Raw genomic sequence first — 22,538 nt, forward strand, 5'->3', positions numbered from 1 at the left:
GCTCTGATTTTTGGCATATAGCACCCTCAGGGCCAGTTGAACTGCTAAGGCTATTTGATGATGGATGCCACTCTGGCTAATGGTGGAGCGGCTCCTCTTTCATACGCTTAAGAATTTGCCCTGGAGGGACTAATTCCTGAAACATTCCATGGTGTCAGATTATCTCCCTGAATTTAAAAGTAACCAAAACCATAATACTTTTATGATGCAGTTGTGTGAGAGTGGGCAGAGAAAGGAAATCAAGCTGACTGACACCAGTTGCCAAGTTATGTTTAGCAGACAGTTAGAAGCCTCTTCAGTGCAGCGGAGCCTGGGTTTATGCTCTCTGGGATTCTTTTAGGGAGATTTATGGGGGTGTCATGGGAAAGTTGCCTGGGTGGAGGCGAGTCGCTCCTCCTAATGGGCTGTGTGACCCTGGTCTCGTCAAGGTCAGCGTGATTCGAAGTAATTAACGACCGGCAGCAAAGCGCTTTGACTGGCTTTATCTCAGTCCCAGTGCTATCATTAAACTCCTCAAATCTTCAGAGGGTCCTGCTCGGATCCAAGTCAATACAAAGACTCACTGCGCACCTGTGTGTACCCCCCTCACACATCACTGCACTAACACAGACACACTCAAGGTTGGCCAAGGACACTTTCTTCAGCTTGATCGATGAGCGTGTCATTTGCACGGGTGTTTCTGAATTTGCTGTGTCAGAGTGTAACAAGAGGGTGTTTCAGGGCCATAATGGCTCGCCTATGGGGAGAAATAAAACTTAACGAGCTGAATGTCTCAGCATTTAGAGCTGGACACAAACAAGAGCTCTCGGTGATGGGTGTCTTTCTAACGTCCCAACCTATAGACTCATCTTCTTCCCTGTCCGACCAGAGACTGAATCACCTTATAAGGGCTGAGAGAGTTTGGAGTCTCGAGCAGTTTGGCAGCAAGCTAGTGACTGTTGGGCCTGATGTATGGCCTTGTTATTCCAAATAGAGAAGAGGGAAACGGCTGATTATTGATATCTGCTAAGTGTCCAGGATGAGTAATGTGGCTGTCCAATTGAGCAGCTGTTCGCCAAGCTTTTGGCAGGTGGGAGAAATCAATAGCAAGATGCACCTTTCAGATGAGGATAACGAATGAGAGCAGAGCGCCGTAATGGAAAGATACCTGTCTTTGCTTTGGCCCGAGCCTCTCGTGCAGTTACGCAGACAGTCATGTGGCAGTGCTGATGAAAGCCAGTGTGGGAGTTGTGGGATTTTAAACAGACTACATGTTTGATCAGTGGTGTTTGTAATGGTGTTGAGGTTTGGAAACAGACGCAGCGGTTTTACATACTGTCTTAAACCCAGAGTGTCAAACTTGGTTTGACTAAGGGCCACACTGGGAAATGAGAATCACATCAAGGGCCAGACGTAGTACACTGCAGTTTAATGACAAGAAAATCCATTTCACACTTAACCTTTGCATATATAATGAAGTCCACAGAAAGCTCTCAGCCAATCAACAAAGCTGCAAATCCATCATAACTTTGGTTCTGACTGTCTGAATATGACAGTTACGGCCTTTTCATCAACAAAGTTATAAATTTTGAACTTTGATCTTGTATAAAAGTCTTAAAAATTAACATAACAAATATTAGATAATGATGTAAAAAAGGCAAGGCCAAGTCACTCCATAATCCGGCCAGCTCACCAAAAAGTACCGTGCACGTACAACGCGAGATTGGGAAATATTGTTTGTGTTTCTGGTAAATTTCTAGTAAAATAGTAATATAGTAATAGTAATAGTCATGGGCCATATTACAAAGTGTTACCTAAAAACATAAAAAGGAGAAATTTGCCTGTCTCATACATCCTGGCCTTTTGCCATAAAATTTACTGCACATAAAAATCCCTTTGAGCTCCATCACTGTGAGATTTAGCTTGCTGTAGCTGCATGCCTCTTTAGTTCAGTGACTTTTTTAGTCTCTGTTCAGTGTTTATGGCTCTATATCTTGGCATAAATTCCCTTCTTGGAAAACAGATATCTTGTGGGTCCCACTTTACACTCTCTAATCAAATACTCAGTCTCAAATCGCTCTTGAGATTGTCTCCCTTCAGCATCAGCTTTTTGGTGGCATTCTGGGTTAATAGGCATGTTAACTTGCAGGTATGTTTGAAGTGTGCCTGTCATTTTGGTGCATGGGACCTATGTCACTGTGTGCTGACAGCTAGACAGGCAAACTTTACAGAGAACCTAAATTGAAGGGCTGGCTGAAAGGAAATTTTTAAAGGGTGTATTTGACCCACAGGCCTCGAGTTTGACACGTGCCAAAACCCAGACACTGTCTGAAGTGCAGCATCAGTGTTCGGCTTATAGGTTAGTTTCATAGTAAGAGAGAAGCCTGTGATGCAAAATGAAGCCAGAGCCCTTTAAAGCGTTTTTCTAGCCAACACAATTAAAAGCTACCACCTACATGATGTGACCAACCAGTCAGTTATATTACAAGGCAGATAGAGACGTTACGTAGGCAATGCTAATGAGGGCATTTGCTGCGCAGCTTTAAAAAGTCACAAAACTCACAATTAAAGTCCATTGATGTGGACATTGTTGGAACATCACCAACACAGGCAATAGGTCATGGCACTAACAACTAATTTCAAGCTAATGTTTTGGTTATTAATTGCTCGTTTACTTCCACACTTCATCCTGACACTACAATATGGCGTGCAGGAAGACAGTGTGTGGGATAAGCGTCTGATATTTGCTTCATACCCCCAGGTCTCTTTGGAATTAGAAAGAAGTCATTCATTAGTTCATTCTTCCTAGCGTGCCATGAGTTCATATATCCATTTGTGCACCTTGACAGGTTTTTTACTCTTTGCTGTTTTGTAACTATTGCGACATTAAATGATGAGTGTGGCGCTTTTAAATGGTTATGCATTACAGGCTGTTAATTGGGCTTAAGGGGTCTTTGTTTATGCTTTAATTTGTTGTGTAACCTGTGAAAGTGTACAAGCTTAGATTAATTATATAGAAATGTCTCCTGCTTTGCTAACTTCATTGCAAATTATTGTGCATCTTATTTATAATCTCTGGTTTACTGGCGTGGAAATGCAAGCACAAATGTGTACTTAACTATGCTCTTGTATCTATGCCATATGCAAGTCACATAGCTGTTATTACTTTTATAATCAGCTATAATTAATTTGGTTCAAATGCCTCTCTGTTATAGCTGATTCCTTTTTATCTGGCGCTGACCCCACTGAGGTGACAGCCCAATTAAACTCCTCAAAATCGAATCAGCCAGTGTAACTTTTTCTCTCCAGCAGCCTCATATAGAAAAAGACAGCTCTCATCACCCTTGACGAGCTCCCTGCAGGCATGAAGCACATTCGTGTTTCACGTTTTCATCAGCTTGCATCATTACATCTCATATATCATCCACTGATTCATCAAAGAGCAGAGGCCATGCAGGCCTTTGCACACACAAACATCTTACTTATTTTGCAAATACTGAGTTCATAATTGTTTGTGTGTAGAACATTTATGAGCTACGTCTTTATTTCTGACCGGGTGCACCTTACTCTCTCACAGCCCTTTTCCTTTCCTCTTTCTCTAGATGTTGGTCCCTCTGGTCGCTCCTCTCTCCCCTCTGCTGCTGTGCAAATGGATTACTCTTGTAGCTCCCAGTCTGAGGGGAGGGCAGAGTGGCGTTCTTATGTCACGACACGAGTGAAATATGCATATGAATGTGTAGCTACATTTGTGAGCTGTTAAAAAACTAAAACAAAGCCAAAAAATTAATATAAAAGAGATTTGTTTCATTATGAGATTGTATGAGTAAGAACTGGGCGCTGGGGAAATGCAAAGAAGTGACAGGAAAGACAATTTGGCTATAAGAGCGAGCAAAATTTGCATCTGTTCATGTTTCTGCATTATGAACGATGAGAAGGAGAAGAATGAAGCCCATGTAACCTGCATGGTATAAGGTGAAGTCCATGATCTGGACATTTCTGCCCTCTAAGGCAATCTTTCTTCACATAGAGTCCGAAAATAGAGTCATAATCATTAATAAACCATGTACCTGCTGTGCATCCCAGCTTTTTTCCAGTATCCCTGCAGGGGAGAGAGGTGGGGACAGCGTTCACGTGAACAGAACAGGATCTGCATAAGTCACTAGCATGTCAGCCAGTGCTCGCAGGCTCCCTACATTATTGAAAATGTTTTAATGGTCAGCTCGCATCAAATATTTACTCTCATCTTGTCATTTACTGTAAATCTCCCAGAGTTATTTCCGACTCCACATTTTCCCCTTTCGACCTCCTCCTGCCCTCCTTTTGCGTTTCCCCCAACCTCAACTCTCTGTCTTGCTCTCACTTTCCCTGTTGACTGAGCAGCAGCGTCATTGACAGGCATTTAAGTGGTTGCCAGGACAACACCATGACGACAGTGATGGAATTCATTCGGCATGGGGATCACATGAATGGAGAAGTTTGAACCTGATGAACTTCATGTCTGCTGGCTTTGTATAGATGGGGAAAGTAGACCAGCACTCTTCCAAACAAACGCACACAGATCTCCATCATGAAACTTCCAAGCTGAGGTTGACTCACAGTCGGCTACTGAGTCACAGAGTCGGCATTTTAACTTTCAAACTTTCTGTGGCTTTTCACTGCAGGAAGGCCTGCTTTTACCGACCCAAACACCAACCTGTAATCAGCACTCAGAGTGATTTTTTACAATAGCACAGTGTCTATTCCGTTCATCTGTTGTAGGCTTAACTGCATCTTCATCTGGAGCCACAGAAGGTTTCACACTTTTTTTTTCTAGCAAAAAAAGTGTCTTTTTGGCAGAAGATTGTTTTTAGTGTTGGAGCATCTGTTAGCAATATTGGAAGCTGAGTGCTAATGGTCCATTTTTCCTGCATAAGAAACTTTGTCTCCCATCTGTGCAGATAGCGGTGGTAGTGTCATGGTTTGGGCCTGTTTTACTACATATGGGCCAAGATGGCTCAAGATAAGTAATAGAGCTACAGATTTTGAATAGACCTGCAAATTCAAAAGGAAAGTATCAAAATATTTGGCTGTGAAATAAACAGTGGTTCACGAAGATAGACAGCCGCACTCAGCACACAAGAAAAATAATGAGCTCCCTTCCTCGGGTGTAGTATAACTCTGTTTCCTCAGATGCCTCCTTTTTATGCACAAAGTGTCCTTTCGTGTTGGTGTCATGACACAGCAGCTACAGCAGTAATGGAGAGATGTCTGTCCTGTTAAAGGACAGGAATGCCACCGGCATTTTGGAGATTCAACACCAACACCTTCAGGTTTTGTAGATTTTCACATTTTCATTTTTCAATCTATTTTTACTCCACCAAACTTGAATAGTTTGGTGGTTTGGGGAAAAACACACCATTTTTGCCGAAGTTAAAGGTGCTTGTTGGGTGCTCCAGGGTCCAAGAGTAACCTCTGGAGTGGAAAAAAATAAGCCTGCTGTTCCTCTACGTAACAAAAAAGAGACATTCCTGTTGCCCCCTGTGAATAGGTTCGTTCTTTATAATAACTCAGTGATGCTTGTTGTTTTAATATTAATATAGGGAGTGGTTTGCTTGCTATGTAAAAGGTTGCAGGTTTGATACCAGACGGAAAAACAGATCCGCCTTGGGGTAACCAAACTAACTATCTAACTACTAGCTATGTTGCAGCTTCAAAATGCGGAGTCTAATGTCTGACTTCCATCATTTATATTGTTCATGGTCAGCACAGAGACCAGGTGACACTTTCTGGATAAATTAAGAAAACATGGCAGCAAAATGACGACCTAGGAAAGAGAGCTGAGTGGGATAAAGATGTTTTAGAATAGTCAAATCAAAGTGTTGACCTCAATCTAACACAAAAGGTCAGGAAGAATCCTAAACAAACAGTTCTGTACAGAGAAATTGGACTCATTACCTGCTGCTGAAAACATTTAGTTGCATTAGGCAACTGGGTCCAATCCAATACATAACATTGCATCACTTCCCTTCATGGTTTGCGTGGAGCCTATAAGTCATGGGATGCGTGGCAGGGTACACTTATTAACCTTACCCTAACCATGCATGTCTTTGGACTGTGGGAGGAAGCTGGAGCACCCAGACAAAACATCCAAACTCCACAGCTGGATTTGAACCCAGGACCTTCTTGCTGTGACGTAATAGTGCTAACCAGCCCACCGCACAACCACGAGCCAACATACCACTTACACTTCATGTTCATTCATTAATATAGGAAATTCCACTTGCGACTTTATGCAGTAGTACAAAGTATTTGATGTGTAAAATTAGTGTACCCCACCTTAAAACAAAGTAACAAATCTGCTTGGCTGTGGTCACAGTAACATGAACATGTCAGTCAAATATTTCTGTACATTATGATGAGCAGAACTCTTTACTTTGAATACAAATTGTGATTTAGGATTTTCTATGATGACAGTGTCAGGCTTAAATATGAAAGACATGATGAATGCTGGCAAAGAGAGACTGAATGGGACAGCTATGGTGTTGTGTTCTTGTTAAACAAACAAATAAATAAATAAAAGAAGAGGCTGAACGCTGTGGATGACATCTACACTGCAGACACTCACCACTCATACTGCCACCCTCCCTACTCTCCTGCAGCCGACAACAGATGAGGAATCATGGGAGGTTAGAGTGGGCGGGAACTGTGATATGATATCATATCCATTATGGCCGCCACAGGCTCCAGCTGCCACCAGCTGTTGTACATTAAGCAAAGTGCAGCAGGCGGATTTGGCTGAGCCTGTTATGGGATAACTCAATAACATTACTGTGTTAGTGGCTGCCTTTAGCTCTTTATTTCATAATGCATTGTGGTTTTACCGTGCAGCCCGCCATTTGACTCTCAGGCGCTGTCACAAACTTCTAAGCTGATTAACGCGCCCCGCGCTACGTTTATGGCTCATTATGCCTGGCTTCTGCGCATCAGTCAAGTCTTACCACACCTCCGAAAACAGTACTGACAGTATACTATTGTAGGCATGGAAATCCTGCATCTCATCAAGCAGGACCAAAACTCAAACCTGGTTTTCCCTGGCCTCTGGCTTTTTCGGGACTCCGCTTTAATACATTCATGAAAGTAGGTTTAAGAGCCACACAGCATGCCTGCAATTATCAGCGCTGCCACAAGTGCCACACAAGTGCGCCTCGCTAAATCGATGGAGTTTACAGAAGGTTTCCTGGGCTACAGTGAACGAGGGTTACAAAAGTCAGGAGTTTATAAAATGTGCGGCTTCTTCTAGAAATGACAGGAAGAATCCTGAATGGAAAACTATGGGAAAATTATGTAATGCCAAACTGGTTGATGCATAACACAAAAGTCATTTCTACCCCCCCAAAAACCCAACAGGGAAGCATCAAGCCAAGCATGTTACTACTTAGTGTAACAGTGAACCTTACTTTGGGGCAAAGTTACTATACTTTAAACATTTTTTTATTTATAAATTGACTGGTGACTCTATAAATGCATGTTTTATGATCCGGGAACCCTTGAAATTGCAGTTATGGCTGTCTCGCCATTCTTTTAAATAAGGCCTTGGTTTTGTGTTTGGCCAGGGGCGTTACAAAAGTGGCTGCCAAGTGTTAAAACTGCCTATGAGAGTTGCTTTTTCTAGAAATGCCAACATCTTTCCATCCTCTACTGGTTTGTTCTTGGTCTGGGTTTGTGCTTGATGAGTGTGAGCAAGAAAGGGTGTGCAGTAAGTTACACGGCCTTCTGACAGTAATTGTTTAGGATGGAGGTGGCAGCTGTGGGAGAGCCTGGGGGCAGAAAAAGGTGATAGTTTGACCCTCTCCCCCCTCTGAGCTCTGCTGAAGCCGTGTCAACAATAATGGAGATAAATTGGAAACAGCATCTTTTTCTCTGCAGTTTGGCCTCCATCCATGCAAAACAGACCTCCACCACCACCAAATACACAGCCTCTCAGAAAGATTCACCACAGGGAATGCATTAAAAAAACCACTGTACACAAGGAAACCTTAACTTCTTGAAAATACTTACTTATATTCTGAAACCATCACAGACATTGCTGTATCTGTCTGCATAGCAATCAAGCTGCCTTGCAAACTTTGTGTCCTCTCGAGCCCTCGCTTATTAAATCCAACCAGGCTTATCTTAATGCGTGCTAATACACTGTCAGATTTTTCTCTAAGAGCCCCACATGAAGATGAAACAAAATCAATCCCTCAAAGCCACAAAAATGACACAACTTTACATATTTGACATTATTTTTGACTTATTCTGTCAAATTCTTATAGCTATACTAAATGTAGAGCTCCCTATATTCTCCAGCGAATGGGTTTTTGTTGTTATTTGCTGTCGCAGTAGTCAAACACCAGCAGTAAATCAGCTGGGGAGGTGTGATTGGAATGCAGAAACTTGTGAGCAGTGTTTAAATAACACGAAAGGTAACACCTACTAGGAATTAGGGCTAATAGTAGCAAAAACACTCCCAAAATAATGCTATTGCAAGGGGCAGACAGCATCTTGGGAGCAGCGCCACATTTCCAGGACATTGGCCTGAGGGTCATTGTGGTGTCCTGTGACAAGCAATAGTAGAGCAAGCAGGATTGAGTTGAAGCAATCCATGCATCGCGTCTACTCCTCCTTATAAATATAGTCGTTTGAACATCTAATTCTGCCGTTTATTTTATTTCTAAAATGTGCGGGATAAGTTAGTTTTAGTCAGTTTATGCTTGTATGTTATATAATTATAGACGTGTCCCCAGTAACCTTTTGTGAAAGCACCCATAACTTTAGCTTATGAGAGAGAAAGTTTGAAACTTTGATACAGGCACACACTGAAGAAGAAATATGCTGTATTTCATTTGAATTCAAGTTTTTCAACTTCTTATAAGAATGAATGGAGGTTACAGTTTGTTTTTATCATCACCGGATATTCATTTATACCTTTTATTCATTGCAGTGACTTCTATCGGTTATTTGAGACTCTGTTTTTGTGTTAATCATCTTTGGGTATCAATAAGGATTCATGCATAGATGGGCTCATGTCCTCTGGAACCACAGCTGAGCAGATTTTCAACCTACAAAAAACAGGGGCATCTATACACAAACAGAGTTAGTGTGCTTAAAATGTGATTTCACTACTGAAAGGACTGCATTTAAATGAGCGTGCTGCCTGGATAGAGCATGAAGGAGGCAGGAGACATGGTGACTGCTCCTCTGTTGTGAGGAGCAGTCACTAAAAAATGATCAGCACTACTGTCACGTGGAGCTGGCAGGTTAAACAACTTTTAATGTCCAATCACATGATGTCAGCCTGACCAATGAGCCTGTTTGTTGGTCAGACCCAGTTCATGACCATGAGCTTTCCTCTCAGATAAACATTTGGCTAAGTTTATAAGATAGCCTGGTTCCCCTCACATATATACAGATACATTCTGTATCACCCGCCTGAATTATTGTTCAAGTCTACCTCTAGCTATCACTCACCTGGAGGCTTTTCAGGTGCAGTTTATGTTTCATCATTCAAACACAAAAAATGTATGTTTCAGTTCAACTAGAACTAATTGCAGTTTTCATTCAGCATGTGTGAAGGGAGCCTGGAGTGATACAGGAGTAGTTTGTTGTGAATTGTACTGTTTTTGTTGCTTTCACTCTTCTGTGATCGTCTGCAGCGTCCTCATTGGTTCCAGCTTTCTTTGATTGTTTCCACCTGTGTCAGATTACCTTTTCCATCTGCGTGTGTCTGTCTCTCATTTCTCATGCTTCTCTCGCTCTGTTTGGATTTTTATTTTGTTTTACTTTTATTCCCCTTTTTCATTGATTTATAAAAAAGTCACTATTCATTTAGTTCGTCCTGCCTGTGTGTTCAGCATTTAAGTCTCTTTTCCAGCATGCCTTAATCACAACCTATCCATTTCATTAATTGCTTATCATTGTCATAATCTTCTCCTTTAAAATACAATACGCAGTAGAAAATATAATCACTGAAAGTGCTTGTGTTAATTATAGATGCAAAATTCTGATAAATAGACTCCCCCTCTTTCTATCCTAGTTACTTCACTCTGCAAAGGATTCTAATCCCCCCAAACTCTACCACCTAATAAAATAATGCATATTTACCTCTCTAACCAAAATACATGTTGTCACTTCTTTCACCTTGCAGTTAGAATTTGTGCATCAATGTGGCTGCCATATTGTTAGAAGGCAGACATGCAAGTTCATGCATGCTTGAGGTCTGTCTGAGTGATAATCATGACATGCTGAAATTTTTTCACACTCTTTCCTGTTTCCTTCGCACTCCCCTCGCCAAACAGTTCTTGATCCCCCACTGTGCCACCCCATTTAGAAAATCCTTAAAACACCCCTGCTGAAAATTTGAAAGCAGGGCTTCATCTCACAGGGCTTGGATGCTGGTTGTTACTCATTATTGCCATCTACTCAGAAGAAGAGCTCCTTCTGTTAACTCTCAGCCTCCCTCCACTCTGTATCAGACAGCCTTTACTTGCCCTTTGCTGCCAGCCATTACATGATGCCTCTCTTTGCTTTAAGATCACAAAAGCTTCTTCAGGTGCCTAAAAATTTCACCCTTGGATGTTTCCATCTCCACTTTTGATTGCATACCGTCTGGTTCAGCCACCTGGCTTAATACCTCTGCCTCGTTAATGGCTGAATGCTTGTTAGTGTGCCTCGCTGTCTGTCTCTTGACTCAATAGGAGGGTATAAATACCTTCTCCAGGCTTCCTCCAAGTATCTTTCTTTCCTTTTCCCTCATCCTGTTCTTCACATCCTTCCCTGAACTCGATTCTTCTTTTTTGTCTGGTTTCCTTCCTTTCAGGTCTCTTTTTATGCAAGGGGTTGCACAAAGGATAATAAACATGCTATATATATTACATGGCATGTTTTTGTGTGTGTGCATCCTCAGAAGCAGACTGCACAGGTTGACATTTATGTGGTGCACACAAGCGTAGCATGGTGTAGCAGCCATGTGCTGATGACATTAGTGGTTACGGTTAGTCGTGGACAGTGGAGTAGTGCACAGTGAGGGTTTCACAGTGATAAACCCACTATAGGAACAAGTAAAAAGAGGCGAGTGTGCGGCTCACATGTGGGCCTGGGGGCCACAATCCCTCCATGGGGGTGGAGTGGTTTTAGGGGTTGGGCCAGAATCTGCTTAGGCCGTTACAGCAATCTGGGTCACTCGGCTGGGAGAGAAAGAGCCCCTTTAACTGGATGACCTCATTGCTCCTGCATTATCATTATTTTCCCAGTCAGTCACTACGCTGAGATACATGGAGACTGTGCACCAGGAAGTACATCCGATTCCCCCGCGACGCACACACAAACACTAACCCAAGGGAGAGGAAACGTAGTTACGACAGCCCAGGTCAGAGGTTACCATTACAAATGGCTCACTCTCACGTTCCACAGGCAAACTAATCACATTCTCTATTACACACAGACATATGTGACCCCGAAACCCTCTCTGCTTCCATGCTACAAGATCAAACATCTCATGGGTGGAATTTCATTTGTGCTGCGAAGAGGGCCCCATTTTCTCACCATGTAAGTGTTTCCACTCTGCTCTCTCTTTGCTCTGTATCAGCAAAACCCCACAGCCATCAGCGAGAGAAGAAAAGGAATGTGCTATATAATCTAAAGCATGTCAGCTTAGATTTCTAGGACACGAACTAGCAACCTTTTCCTCTTTGATTCACTCACTCACTCTCTCCCTTTCCTTTTTTTGCTACCTCCATTTCTCCCCAGTCCATCTCTGCCTTCAGAGCCCGGAGCTCCTGCCAATGGCTGTTAGAGGAATCTGATTTGTGTTGATTACATTAACATTCTCCAGATGTTCATAGTCAGAGATCTGATGCTTCTGTCGCACAACTGTCTCATCTTGGAGAGCAAAGAGATGCAGGGCTACATCGTGTGAGCGCTGTGAGGGAATGTTGTATGTCAACACAGTGTGAGCAGACACATGAGATGAATGTGGAGTGGGTTCAAAGGAAATGAGGTGTGAGCTTTAAGGAGAAATATAGCTGCAGTGGACGAGAAGGAAAAGACAGAAGGAAACTGGATACAAGTGAGGCAGAAAATAAATGAACCTCATGAAACAAGCATATCAAGCTGGACAGAAATGGTGAAGTGAAACTTTGATTGAAGGAAGTGTGAGTCTGCAAAGAAGAACAGCAGAAGAGCTTCAGTTACAGCGGAGAGTCATTTTCCTGAGCTGTGTCCAGTCCATCTGTTTGATCTGGCCTTTACAGGGTTTGGTGTTTTTGGTGCTTGCTGGATGGCCACAGGAAGTGGTCCACCCCCCCTTCCCCTGTCCCCTGGGTCATCAGAAGGAAACACGATCCCCTTAATATGGTCTGATGTCGTCCTCCACCGAGTGCTGGTCCTGAGCACTACATGGGGGCTCAACAGGGGAGCTGAAGTCAGCACTGGAAACAAAGATAAAATTTAAGTGTTAGAAGCTGCAAAATACGATTGATAGCTGCAAGATCAGCAGTTTAGTATACTGCATGGTTAAAAAAAACCTTATTAATAGATAGAAACATTAAACTATTCCAACCTAAAATAGATATTCTTTTAATGTGTTTGTGTAATATTCATTCTAGTATAGGAAGTGTATTTACAGAGTGTTCAGAATAAACTTCACTTACTCGTTTGCAAATTTCATATTTATTCCAGTAGCTGTTGGAACATTTCACTCAGAACCACAAAATGACTATCTCATCGTGGCACCGAAGATCTTATTCAAAGTCACCAGCCTCATCTGATAAAGCACTAAATTCTGGCTAAAATTTTGTGCCATTGTTTAGTGTTCAGAAATGTCACAGAATTAATGAAAACCTTGAGATGCTATTAGAGAAAAGGTTAGAGGATCACCAGATACAATAAATTTTATTCTCCGAGTGGAAGAAAGTCATGTACAGAATTTCACAGCTCCCCAGTAGCAGCTGAGAGATCTCTGGAGCACAGACCGTGTATAAAAAATGAACACAGCCACCTTGATGTCACCAACTGGTTTAATATTCCACACTTTCAGACACAAAATGTTTAACAGACTAATAAAGAAATTCACCCACCAAAACTGGGGCACAAACTTCATGGAGGGGCTGTTAGCACACTTAACCACCATATTATCTGTCAGATAATAACATTTAAAATGCTCGAGAAAGCATCAACAGCATAGGCGGCCCAGTTTAGTTCAGTGGAGGTGAGGCTCCAGCAGCCTGTGTTCAGACAAATGATAAGTGCCAGTATCCATTATCCTGACAGGTAAATCCCATCTTGTAGATTTCTTATAAAGCTGAAGATATCCACAGTTTTTGTTTTTTGGTTTTTTTAGCAGGCTTTAAAAATGCCTTTTAATGTTATAAAGTTGGCCAGCCACAAGTGGCCACTAAAGGAACTACAGTTTATTAAACTGGAAAGGCTTCACTTGTTGGAGGTGTTGCTCATTGTTCTGAACCAAAGCCAGTGTTGGCACACCAAGAGCATTTCTCCTACGTAAGGAGGAGATGAGACTGACCACTTCACATAATCGTAATAAAACCACTTTCACTGTTTTCTTGGACAGAGATGCAGGTGAGAATGAAGATGTTTCATGAAATCAGATCACGTTGGATAGCTCAAATATATGAATGTTGCAGATAATAGTTCAGTGAGTTTACTGGGGTGCATCATGTGGAAAATATCCTGACTAGGAAAAGCAAAGGTTTATGAGAAAATAGCTAATTTCCTCTTTTTCTAAAGTCTCTGCAGGGGCAGTATAAAAAAGGGAAAATAACTATGGTTGGCAGACAGTTCACTGCATAGTCCAGCGACTGCATGCATCACCCTCACTGCTGCAGCGTGCAACAATGTCAAATTTGTTCTAAGCAAGAAGCTCAATTTAGATTCGGATACAGATGCATTATGTAAATAGGCAAATCACCAGATGTTCTTTAAAAGGAACTTTTAATGTAGATGTGACACTGATGGAAATGTTTATTCTTCCATTACTGAGCTGGTGGTTTCATTTTTCATCATATTCAAGTGGAAAAAAAATTGTCAGGCTGTAGCGTGACATTACATGCACCATCCTTAATGACATTTGGCATTTGTATAAAATGAGGGGGAGACCACTGTTTCAGAAGCTCAGCATCTTTTACATGTTAAGTTCCAGATCAGAGGTTTAGTCTCCCCAAAAGGTGTCACATAGTCACAGTCCGTCATTTGTCCCGTATGCTACACAATCTTTTTTTGTAAAATGGAGTTCAGTGTGAAAGAAATTGGTAACAATTTGAATGCATTACTGGGAAAAGATACGAGCAGAGCTAGAATATGATATGTTACACCGAAGCCCAGAGTTTCTGTCATACTCATGAGTATTTTGGAAGATACTGCTCTAAATATGATTTTTTTGGGCTATTGGGATTTCAAGCAGCTTATCTAATGGTGAGAGGGAACAATTACGCCCATTTAAAGCTTCTCTTTTCCATCTTGGATTGGACACAAACATGTATATGGGTTTCTGTGGAGTCCTGTGAGCTTTAGCTAAAACAGTTTTACTCCCCCCTGTGCACAGAGAATCATAAAGAAGCAAAACTTAAAAGAGGTTAATGATGGAGAGATGACGATTAGAGAATGTCTTTGAGAAGGGGATGAAGAAAAAACTTTTTTTTTCTGTTAAATGTCTTCACTATCCAAATCCCAGCATTCCTCCAGCTTCATCTCAGGATGGAGGAGGACAAGCGGAATCTCTATCAGCTGTTTGTAAACATGCAAAATCTGAGGAATCTGAGCTATGAGAGGTATGAGCGAGGTGCTGTTTAAACATGCACACAATACTCGCACAAACTCACCACACCACGTGAACACACTGATAACATTGTAGTGCAAACAATCCGACACTTTTTCCGGGTACCATTTTTCATAGAGGGCATGTGCGTGCCTGACTGCATTCTTCCTCGGGTTTGTGCCAGAATGAGGGTCATTTGTGGCACTTCCTCGCTAAGATTGGAAATCTATAATCTTCACTTACTCGGTGAGGATTTTCCTTCACAGCAAAGAGGAGTAACCATGTAGTAATTATACTGTCCATCTGTAAGTGCATTCTTTCTTTCTTTGGAGTTGCTGTAGATGACGCCTGAATGAAACACTCACAGTCTGTAAACAGTGGAAAGTGGAAACTCCCCTGACAACCCTGAAATCCTACATCCTACTCTTAATCCCACGAGTGTGCAAAAAATCACCTTCTTCATTTATTAGTTAGCGGCCTATACCAAAGAAGAAGAACGTGAGGGACAGACCTCGAATCAGTCGGTGACTTTGGAAGCTTCTAGTTTTGTCTACAGGTGGTTTGGTTTCTTTTCCTATAGAGTGAAACTCCAAGCAAACCGTAATGTGTCATTATAAGCCACATGGGCATGTTCAGTGTGCTTACTGGTCAGATGTGTCTGTGTGGGGATCAAGTAAAGTAAATACAGGAAGAAGGTGCTGTGCTCGAGGCTTTTGGAGAACATGGAAAATGTATCTTCATTTCACTGCTAGTTACTGGACCTTAATGATCTTTGCATATCCGTGGTACCCTGCCAAAGAATGCAACATTTATCTGGCTATGGGACGGTGTATAGCTTAAACTTGCAATGTACACCTGGTAGTTGGTTTGGATCACGTTCACACCATAAACAAACTGCAAAGAGAACCTTTAGAGGAGGAGCTCTCAGTGCAGTTATTTTGGTCCAGTGCAATTGCCATGTTCACACCTGCACACTGAACTGCACCAAATTCAGTTAAACGCACCGATCATCGCAGGTATAAAAACTACCTTTGAATCAAGCCAGGATATGGATCCAGGAATTCGTGAAAGGATCTTTTTTAGATTTGGTGCCACATCTACATACAGATACAGACAAACTCAGCTCAACTTTCCTTACGCAGGTACTGAGAATCCTCCAGGTTCATTAAAAGTGGGATAAGAATAGTCAGCGTTTGTTCAGACAGGTTACAGAGACAAACGCAGCCCACAGTACTAGTTAACGTCAATGATTACTTGGAGCAAAGTATATAAGCTTCTTTATCTCAGAGTTAGAGTTGTTGCTGTTTCTAGACGCTGCTTTGCAACCCAGTTCCTCCTTCTCATGAGTTTGACTAAATCAGTGTTACGTCTGCTGTCACTGATGCTGTCTTGCTGGGTCTTGGGTCGGCCCTTTTTGAACAGTCAGCAGGAAGTCAAATATAAGTTCCTGTTAAAAAATAATTAGTCTTCTTCAAATGAAACTAAATAGAGGTCTAGAGTTAACAAACTTGAGTGAGCAGTTGCTGTTTATTAATTTAGACAAAAGGCACTGATGCATTTTTATTTTAAAATATATCTATATGTATGTTATTACTTCATTTCCCAGTGCTTCCTCTGGTAATGGATAACAATCCCACCCAGTGCTGCTCTAATATGACGCACTGTATTAGAGCAGCCTGTTTTCCACTGTGATTATAATCTTCTGTTAAACAGTTTCACCTAATCGTCACTCCAGCCAGTTACATTTCTGTTCTTTTTTTCATTGCTGAACTTCAGCTAATCCTTTGCTTCCCGTTTACAACTTTCTGTTTATCTTCTGATATTTGCCTCCTGCTTCACACAGACTTCAGTCTGACAATCAGTTATCAAGTTATGAGAAAAATAATAAAGCTCTAAATCATTTACAACCAGAGATTAGATGAGAGAGCACTATAACATTGTTTATTGTTCTGTTAAAGAAGTTGTCCCGATTTTTATTAGGTTCTCAGGAACACCCCCTGTTCTCATTTTTGATTTATTTAATTTAAGAGAACGAGGAGCTGACACAGTCACTAGGGAACTGAGGCAGTTTTTTCCCTCAATCTTTGCCAAACATAATGGCTGCAGCTGGAGACATGCAAGTAAAGTTTGAGGCTGGTTCTGACTAAGCAGGGGAAAGGCCTCAGCAGGATGTTTCAGCCATTGATTTTCTGCAAACATGAATTTCATTTCTGGTGTAAATGTTCATCCTGCTGAATAACTATCAGCAGTACACAAACAAAGTTCTTCAAGCAGAAACTAAAATCCCAGCCTTTTAAACAACACAACATAATTACTCCAACTTCCTGGATCATTTTTCATTGTTTAGACACCAAGCTCATAAAAAGCCTTCCACCATATTTGCTACTATTGAACTTATTGTGCTGTTTCTCTCTGATGATGTAAACACAGTTAAAACACTTCAGTAAACTCTCTCCAAATCCTTTAATGGGGCCTGTTATGTTAATTTCCAAGTCAAGATATTTGTTTTTGTCAGAGTATTTTTGCAGCCTTGGCGTAGCACTTTAGTTCATCCTTAAGCCATTATATCCCCTCTTTTTTCAAGCTAACCTTCTCCCCATTGCTTGTAGAAACCTGCTTGCTGACTTGATCATCAAGGAAAACTGCATCTCTCAGCCAGTGGCGGCAAAGAGGTTGGCAGTAAGCTACACAACCCCCCTTGCGATGTCTGGTCGTTAGCATTGTTGCTTTGTAGTGACACCTGAAAAGCTGAAGGTAAATGGTCTGGTTTGCATCACAAAGTAAAAGTTGCAAAAGAGCAAGACGTTGGTTACACCAAGCATGACAATTTCTTGAAGTTTCACAAAATCTCACAAAGTAGTTGGCAAGTGTTTGGAGATAAGTCAGCATCTTCCATGCAAACTATGGGTGAGCTGCTTTCACAAGAAGGGTTTTGATTCAGCACCCACAGAAATGCAACCAGGTGAAATTGCTTACAACCCTGTCAGAGGAAACACATTTTTTTCCAGTGACCCATGATTGCCAGGGGGTTGCCAACTCATCTGTAGGCCTGGGTGACTGAGGCCTTAGAAATATCCGCCCTCTCTGACATCACAAAGCACTCAGATTTGGAAACAGCTGTTTGAACCCAAGCATTCAGGGTGACTGAGCTTTTTGCTCACAGTTATTGCATGTACGTATGCTGGCCTCATTATTTAAAACATCGGTCATGTTTCATTTAAGGATACGCCAATGCAACAGTATGCATAAGACAGATAATAAGAAACGGTATAAAAGGTCCAGGCGAGGCTTTATCATCTGTTTGTCTCTATAAGTCACGCCCCCACTATAGATATAGACATACTGGATCTGCAAAGCACATTGCGATGTTATTTCAACCCCTGAATGTGGAATTACTTTATTATATTTTCATTTTAACTGGTTATAGCACATTAAGAGGGTACTTAGTCAATTATTACTTGCTATAATTAGTATTTTTGCTTCAGCAGGAAGCACGTTCTTTCCATTTTAAAATAGCTTCACTGCAGCTACAAAGTGGGACAAAAGCTTTGGATCTGTTCCTGAGTGAAAATGAACGACTAATGAGCCACTGCATACTCATTATTTTCCCTCTCAGCCTCTTTGGGGATTTTAAAATGATCCCTTCATCATGTCTTAACGAAGATTTATATTTAGGCGCGCAGAACACCTGGAATGCTGCTCAAACTTTGAATCACATTTAGATTTTCTTTTACCCTGTCAGACACTTTTGGTTCACTTCAGCCCTCCGTGCCCTCAGGTCATGCAGGAAGTGACAGTAACCCGCTGGGCGGTGGAGCACACACAGGATGCTGGGTCAGTCATCTCACAGGAAGTGCCTTTAATGTTTTCCCCAGAGACGTGACTGGATGACACATGTGTAAAAGATTGTCAGAGTGAGACAGGGAGAGATTTAAAGAGTTGGAACGTCACGCTGATAAACTCTCAAAGAATTCACAACGTCGGCAGAATCTGGGAAGACCAGAGAATATTGGGTAATAGTGGATGTGCTGAAGCTGAGTCACAAACTGATGAGACTCTGAAGAGCAAACACTGATAGCAGGCCATTTATTCTCAGTGACAAAACACATTAACCACCCAGATAAGTAGGGTCAGTGAAGTTGGAGATATGAAAGATGAGGGTATGTGGCTGAGATTGGAGACGCTGCGGCTCCTTAGAGGAAATCCTTTCATGACCAGTGAGCTTCCACTTAAGACTAACAACACAGTCTCATACCTGAATGGCAGATTAATCATCTTTCATCACAATTCCTGAGTTTGCAGAGTTACATAAAGCACACAGAACATACAGACCATCCTAGTTTGGATGCTTTCTTGTCCGTATTTTTTTACAGGATATTGACTTTTGTCCCTTCAGGTTTAACACCTCATATAAATCTAGATATTTTTGTGAAAGTGTTAATGGCCCTGCGACACACTCCTCCTGGAGGAGAAGACCAGTCAGTGTGTTTGTCTGCTCCTGCCCCATTAACCCACCCCCAGGAGAGATCAGAGGAGTCTGCGTCATGAATTCGACCCCATCCCGGCTGCCTCCTAAAGGGAGCCTTCAGCCAATTAGGACCTCGTAAATAAGAAGAGGACAGAGGATGGGGCATTGTTAGTATTTAACACAGCGTGTTAAGGTCCTAGCATGGTACATTTGTGGTCTAAAGTTGCTACCAATGACCCAACTCTGCATGTTGTAGCTGTTTACTTTCACTGATCCTGCTCTTGCTTGTTGTTGATCCCTGAATTTATAAGATGAGAAGTTTTTTTACCTTCTTCCTCTTCATGGTGAACTCCAGTGTTATTCTCTTTTCTGTTCAACCAGTCAGCCTTCAACCTACTTTTGGAGGGCTTCTCTAAAGCCTCTCTGGTGGTTGAATCTACATAATCCTTCTCTCTGTGTCGTATAAAATATGGGGAATGAATTTCTTCCACTTATCCATTTCAGGGTAGCAGGAGCCAATCCCAGCTGTCATAGGGCAAGATGCAGGGTATACCCTGAACTGGTTTCCAGTCAATGTCAGAGCTTAAACAGAGCGACAGGCAACCATTTAAAACCAGAAGCAACTTAGAATTGCAAGTTAGCCTAACATGCATGTATTTAGACTGAGGAAGACTTGGGGAGAGCCCATCCAGACACAGCTAAAACATGCTATCCTCACCCAGCCAACCACTGGATTTGAAAACTGAACCTTCTTGCTGTGAGGCAACAGTTCTAACTACCATGTCTCCCAAATCCAGCATGAGACTATATTCAAATAATCTAAATTTTATCACTTGTTTCCATTAAACTGATAATATCTGAAGACGCTGACTTAATGTAACGCTTGAAAATCATAAGAGAAAGACTGCACAAGCAAGAAAACCCCAACACTCGGATGATCTGATATAATTTTACCCAGTGGTAATTTATTTTTCACATTTTTAAAATCAGTGTAATTTTTACTTTACTTTTCATTATAGTTGTTAGGCTTTAGTTTATGTGGGTTTTTGTGTTTTGTATTTGTGCTTTTAGACACCTGGAATGTCAACATGTTTGTGTTAATTTTAAATCACTTTGGGTCAGATACTGTTGTTTTAAATGTGCTTAATAAATAAATGTGACGTGATCTGACTCATTTAGCTACAACCCCGTCATCATAATCAAGTCAACCAGAAGTATTCTTGACCCCTGTTGGAAGTCGCTCCAGTCTCTCTCCTGAAAGCTGAGAACTCGGGACTCACCCACTTTATGTCTGTAGCAGTTATTTTGACCCCAAGTTGCTGAATGTTACCAAATGGCTGCTAATCTCTAACCATGTGGATGCGCTTTTTATTCTTACACATAACCTTAAATACAGCACTGGTCTGAACTGCATGCTGCTGCATTGATTATGCATTTCTCTTTTTTTCTGATCAGTTCCATTTTTTATTTTACAATAACAAGACATTAACTTATGATACAATATAACTGTTCCTAATGCACAAAAAGCCTGGGCATGCACGCACACGCTGGTGTAGAGATCTAAATGTTCAAATATCTGGTCATGCGTCACGGCACTCTGTGCTAACAACACTCTGAATCACAAGGTCTGTTGCACGTACTGCAACAAATGCATGTGTAACTTGGCTCTTCATCAGCGTAACGTAAAAGTGACATCTGAATAACAGATACCACCACTATATGATTGATAAAGCCACTAATGCTGCACATGAAATGCCTGAAAAATGCTTTTATATCAAAACCAAGAAGCACGTAGTGCAAAGATATTCATCTGATCTTTCATAGCTATCTACAATCTTTAAAAGGCCGCTGTTCATTCTTTCACAGTGAAAATGAGATGACTATCACTCCAGCTACCTCAACACATACACATCATGTTCTTCGAGTGGGAGCTGCATTTTTTCCTGAAGACAAACTCTGGGGGAAAGGTCAGGGGGCTGTTTAGTTTAACAGAAGGCTCAAACAAAACGACAGTGCAGCTGATATTTTTTATATATTGATATTGGACATATCCATTTTAATTTCTGGAAATTGAGTGGTGTGAAGCTTTGTTGCTTCGTATTGAGCTGTTAAGAGAACTGATGCATTTAAGCCATCTCCATCCTTCATCCTGTGTGTCTTTACATTCCTGGAAAGCTTCAGTACACCAACGAATGCCATGTGCTTTTGAGAACGCTCTGTCTCATTTGTCACGTATCTCCATTAGTTCCAGCAACACATGGAAAACAAGCAGGGTCTTGAAAACAGAATTAAATGAGGTATCTTTATTTCCTCCTCGTGAAGGCTTTCTTCAGAACAGGAATGTCAAACTTCATCATATCAAGTGAGTGATTTTTAGCTTCCTGTTAGTATTCCCTATGGCAGAGGGTGTTTTCCCAGATTGCCTCACAGCCCAGCTGTGTGAGCATGAGAGATCACACATCTTTTCACAGGAAGTTCCAGCCACACACACACACACACACACACACACACACCAGCGAGACAGGAAACTCTGCCAGGCTTTGGCCCACCAATTCATTCATAAATCTTGCAAACATACAAGAGCAGAGCAACCAGAGAGCTGAGCAGATGAAGCGCAGTGTTTCAGAGACAGAACAACTTCTGGAAGGATATGTGAAGGTCAGAGGTCAACAGAGCGCTGAGTGTAAGTCAGGATCTGTGCGGCTGTTTTTAAAGCTCGACAAAAATAAGTACTGGATCATTCTTTGACTTCGGATGAATCCTCTTCATCTTCAGACGGAGCTGAGATAGGCTGTAAGATGGGGAGGAATTTCCTGGAAAGATGCGGATCAGATTCTGGGTATCTCAGTTTTTCCTCTTCTTCTGTTCACTCGTACACAGAGAGAGAGAGTAAATGCTTAAGGTGACCCTGAAGATAAAATACATTTTACTGCACATGCAGGGCAGTTGATTGTAATAATAAAAAGATTCTTATCGCAAGGGCCCTTTCAAAGTTATAGCACATTCGGGAACTCTTTGGCAATTATATTTTGACCAGAATTTGACCGGCTGTTAAGAGAGTCCATAAAGGACACAATAACCTCCAATGTTAGAGAAGAAATATCTTTGAAGAAGTCATGAACCTGCTGCCTTGTTCATCAACACCCACACAGAACATCGTTAAAGCTGACACAATGTGTTTCACAGAGTTTTGTCCCTGAAGGGAAGAAGCGTAACACAGACAGCGAGAAGTGTAGCAGCAACATCAAATGAGAGGCCTGCCCGGGCTCGTGCCTCACATTGCCTGTGGGTAATGAACGG

The sequence above is a fragment of the Oreochromis niloticus genome, linkage group LG19 (assembly GCF_001858045.2).
Source record: "Oreochromis niloticus isolate F11D_XX linkage group LG19, O_niloticus_UMD_NMBU, whole genome shotgun sequence".
NCBI classification, from domain to species: Eukaryota; Metazoa; Chordata; class Actinopteri; order Cichliformes; family Cichlidae; genus Oreochromis; species Oreochromis niloticus.